This window comes from Osmerus eperlanus, chromosome 15 (assembly GCF_963692335.1).
Source record: "Osmerus eperlanus chromosome 15, fOsmEpe2.1, whole genome shotgun sequence".
In the NCBI taxonomy this organism is placed as follows: Eukaryota; Metazoa; Chordata; class Actinopteri; order Osmeriformes; family Osmeridae; genus Osmerus; species Osmerus eperlanus.
Window position 1 is genome coordinate 5190299 of NC_085032.1, and position 5222 is coordinate 5195520.

Below are 5222 nucleotides of genomic sequence, written 5' to 3' on the forward strand. Positions count from 1 at the left end.
GCACTTCCTTCTCTACACTCTACACCAGGAGCCATTTGTTTGATTTGTTTCAGTCGGTTGCGGTCTATTCAGGACATGGACCAAATTTAATCAAATTTTGAATGGAAAAGATTTCCAAACAACTCTTCACACCCCAACATCAACCCAACCTCATAACACACACATGTAATCATTCTGGGAAATACCAAACCTTCAATAAAAAGACATACCTATAGATAAATGTATGGCACGGTATGTTTTAAGCCTAGTTCTCACCAAGTCTGATATATAATTCTACTCTAAACAACTGGAAATAAGGTTGTCCACAACTTTAATGCTCCACAGCTTACAGTCAGGGAGAGCTACGTATGTCAGGGGTGCAACAGGATTTTCTTCATTAAAGGTCCCATGACATGAAATGTTCATGAAATGTTCCCTTTAGGAGGCTACTATGTAACATTAATATGAGTTCCCCTAGCCTGCCTTTGGTCCCCCAGTGGCTAGAAATTTCGATAGGTGTAAACCAAGCCCTGGGTATTCTTCTCTGCCTTTGAGAAAATGAAAGCTGAAACGCTCGGTTTTGAAAATCCTCTCCTTATGTCGTCATAAGGAGGAAGGTTACCTCCCCTTTCTCTGCTCTGCCCGCAAAGAGAATTTGGCCCACCAATGAGAAAATGAGCTACGACCGTACAAGCGCGATATTGGTTTTTCCTCGAGACATCATGGCTTGCAAATGACCGAAGCATTGCAGTTAGCCCCGCCTCTTTCTTCCTCATAGCATTTAAAGCTACAGACACAGAAACAGCACGTCCTGAGGAAAGCTCATTGTGGGACTGCTCGTAGTGGCTGTAATTCTGCACTTTCGTAATTTCGGGAAAGAGACTTCAGATACAGTATTAGGGGACCTTTAAGGCCTATATAAAAGCATCCAAAAACAGCATGTCATGGGATCTTTAACAACTGCTGGTCAGTTTCGAAACCAAAATGTTTTACACCTGGCAGCTAGGACCTAGGACGCAGCAATGTCAGTCTATATACCTCACCTTCCCCTCTTCCAGATACCTCCTTCTCCATATTCCCTGCTCTCCGTCTTTTTCTCCCTCTCTCTGAGCTAGGTTGAGAGGGGATGAGGAAGAGGATGAGCGCTGGGGGGTGTTTTAGAACATATGCGAGGCTCTGATGCTCCACTTATTGCTTTTACAGTGAAAGATTGGCCTGTAAACCTATGGTGGCAGACAGAGGCGCTCCGAGCCGCCCCCTCCTCTCCTCTTCTGTCCTCTCCTCCCCCCCACTCCTCTCCTCCACATCCTCTCCTCTTCTGTCCTCTCCTCCCCCCCACTCCTCTCCTCCACATCCTCTCCTCTTCTGTCCTCTCCTCCCCCCCACTACTCTCCTCCACATCCTCTCCTCTTCTGTCCTCTCCTCCCCCCCACTCCTCTCCTCCCCCTCCTCTCCTCTTCTGTCCTCTCCTCCCCCCCACTCCTCTCCTCCACATCCTCTCCTCTTCTGTCCTCTCCTCCCCCCCACTCCTCTCCTCCACATCCTCTCCTCTTCTGTCCTCTCCTCCCCCCCACTCCTCTCCTCCACATCCTCTCCTCTTCTGTCCTCTCCTCCCCCCCACTCCTCTCCTCCACATCCTCTCCTCTCCTCCCCCCCACTCCTCTCCTCCACATCCTCTCCTCTTCTGTCCTCTCCTCCCCCCCACTCCTCTCCTCCACATCCTCTCCTCTTCTGTCCTCTCCTCCCCCCCCACTCCTCTCCTCCACATCCTCTCCTCTTCTTTGCTCGCCTCCCTCCCCCGTGCTCTCCTCCAATTCTCCTCCCCCCTCCTCTTCTCTCCTCCCCCTTACTCTCCACTCCTCGCGCCACCCCCCCCTCCCCCCCAGCTCCCCTGGTCCCCCCAGCACCATCCTCACACCACATGCAGCAATTCATGAAGAGAGGCCCAGTTTACTTTTGCCAGAGGCAGATTGTGTTTGAATGTGTGTGTGTGTGTGTGTGTTAAGGGAAGGAGGGATAGGGGGCTGTGGGGTATGTGTGTGTGTGTGTGTGAGTGCCTGTGTGTTTGTGCGTGTAGGCACGCACGAGAGAGAAAGTTATGTATTTCTGTGTCTGTGTGCATTTATGTGCATGTGTGTTTCTGTGGGTGAAGGTGCTGTGCACCTCTGGCGCGCGTGTGTGTGTGTGTGTGTACGTGTGTGTGTGTTTCCCCCTCGGCTCAGAGATAACAGCTGGGCCTGTGAGAGAGCTCTGCCTGCCCCCCATGCCTCTCGGAGGCGGTGGAGCTAATAGCCTGAGAAACTCTGTCACAAAATATTGCCTCCGATGTTCTACAGGGGAGCTTTACAGAGATTGCGCGGGCGGAAATATGGGGAGAAAAGAATTCTTTAGTGAGGAATATTTCAGCCTGAGCCGGTTCCTCTGTGGCTCCCAGGCTGTGTCAAGGCGGATAAAGAGATGAGATGCGGGAAGTTTAAGACCCCGTACAGAGAAGGGGGAGAGGAGAGGGTGAGAAGAGAGGGGTAATGAGAGCTACTCCCCACAGCCCTTCTAAGTAGCGATGGATAGCGTGGCGGTTGGCACTTAGCTAGCTAGGCTACCCAAATGTAACCCCATAAAATTGTTGCCACCATCAACCTGAGGACTGAGTAATTTCTCTTTTTTTCCCTCGCTATCATAAATGCTTAAAAACATCGACTTGCTCTCTAAATTATGTATGGTGATGCGCTTTATCCCTTGAGCGAATTTTCTCGCAATGACCGAAAGGGGAAATGTTTCGGGAGGGGCGGTGGTGGCACTGAAAGGGGGTATTCTCTCTCATGTAAAGTAACAACACAGATCGCGGTGGATGTGAGACGGCGGACATCAGGCTAAGTCATTCCTGCGGAGCTCTCTGTAATGAATGGTCCCAGACTACAGCCCTGTGTGCTGCCTCAGACAGCTAGCCTTTAGCTGAATCAATGAGCACAAATGAGATGGACAATAGCAATTTCCTCCATCTCTTCCGATAAGGCATATCAATCAGCCAGCGGGAGGGCGGCCTTTCATATGGAGCACAAAACGCTGTTTCCTACCTCCTCTGCCTGTATCCTGCTGCATCGTTTGATTGGGGATGGTAAAGTAAATCATTTGTGGTCGGAATCAAACAGCAACAGCATTTTGCAATTGGGTTTGATTTGGCCGATTACATCTATGTGTTTTCTAGCTACTGAAGCCTTCTTGAAACTCCCTGCAAAGTTAGCTGTGTGATTATCCCTGCTCCAGCTATGATCAACATAAACAATATTAGTAATATTGTAATAATAATAAACTGATTTGCAACTGTAGAGAGTTGGAGAGTAGACTAGGCCAGTCGAGGTATAGGAGGAGAGGATGAGAAGAGAGGAAAGGAAAGGAGAGAAGAGGAGTCGATAAGGGCGAAGGAGGGGGTGGGAGGAGGAGGAGAGGAGTAGAAAGGAGAGAACAGCAGAGAGTAGAGCAGGGCCCACAGCAAATATTTTCAGCGGCGCATAATCTAAATAAGAGACAGAAGGTTGTGGGTTCACATCGAGGTCAGCAGCGTTGCCGCGGCAATGCATCTAAAATGGCTCCCGGTTATTTGTGTGATTCGGGGAAACGTTGAGTGATACCATTTCCCTGTTTCATTTAGAGGAGCTTGCCGAGCTAGCAGGACGTTGGGCCATCCGTCATGCGCGTTTAAAAGTCACACAGTGAGCGTGAGAGATGACAAAGCGGTTCTGGAACATTGCTCAAACCACAAAAGGCCGGGCCCTCCTAACTGGTCGGTGAAGCGTTGGGGTTTGTAACCTGTATTCCTCTCCTCCATTCTCTCTCTCTCTCCTCCTCTCCCTCCCTCCATCCCCTCTGACAGGACGGCGATCGCTAGATAAACGGGTAACTGAGCCCGCCGCTCCGCCTCACCCTGACATTTAGCGAAAAAGAGAAAATTGTAAAACTGAGAGGCGAAGCCATAAAAGGCCACTCAGTATAAACTTAACATTCATTCGCCTGTCGGCATGAAATACTAAATGAATACCATTTGTATTCTTGCCGGGAGCTCTTCAAGGGACCCATGGAGGAGTCTCCACGTCAACCTTTAAACTCTGATGGAGCAGAGCCTTGCACTGAAGCCCCTCTGATGTACAGATCATCTTAATGCCTAAAGCAGCGGCATCATGCACTAACAGTTGTTCTTTCGTAGGCCCTACTTCTGTTTTTGTGTTAGACGTGCCGTGAGCAATTGCATTTCCAGTTATTGAGAATTGGGATGGCCCACCAAGAGAAATGGCTAAAAACACTTCCCGAGCGTAACCGTTGTGTTGTGTTGACAAAAGAGGAAGTGCCATCTGATTCTGCCTTCTGCCTGTCAAGTGCTCGTTCTACATTCAGGTAGGATAAGACCAGATAACAGCGCTTCATGGTTCACAAGCCAACTGGGCTTTAAGCTTCATTAATCACCAACAACAGCATCTGAGCACAGTAATTAATTAATCTATTTTAATCAGATTGAAACAAGATAAACCCATTATTCGGCGGGCCGTGGTGTCTGGTCGTGGTAGGGAGTTAGAGGCTGTGTATAGCCCCTCGGTTAAAAACGTCCTAATTGAGACTTTGCGGCACCTGCAACGCCTCTTCATAATAAGAGTAGGCCTAAGAAAGACAGCAAAGAGAGACAATGATCTCCAGTTATAATGATCTCTATGAGAACTCTAAGTGGTAGGGCCGGCAGAAAATGTCAAAGTCTAATTCTAGAACATTATTTCTGAAAAATAAATGGACTGGTGTAAGAGGATAGACTAAACCAAACAAAGCCATGCTTTTACAAATCCCTAACAAAAAGAGAACGCATGTACACTCAAGAAATCACATTTGAACAGAATCCCTAGTGCGCGTAAACTGTGAGTTGTGTGTTGTTTGTGATTGGGAAAATCCCATCCCAGGCTCACTCATTGGGTCTATAATTTATTTTTTCCCCCACTAAGAGTGTGACCTTTATCCACCTCTTAAAATTGCATAAAAAGCACTCTTAAAAAAGCTGAGGAAATTCCTCCCCCAATATGCGAGCGTGTCGACAGGCTTTCTCATGCCTCGTCAGGTGATGTAATTTTGAGATATGCAAATCTGACATTTCTCTGCCGTATTATTGGTCTCCTTACCCGGGTGCTCCTGCCCAGTCAGTATGAGTTTTCATGACGACACATCTTTATGACAGGACAGTGCAACATCAACTGTTCTGCTCAGCC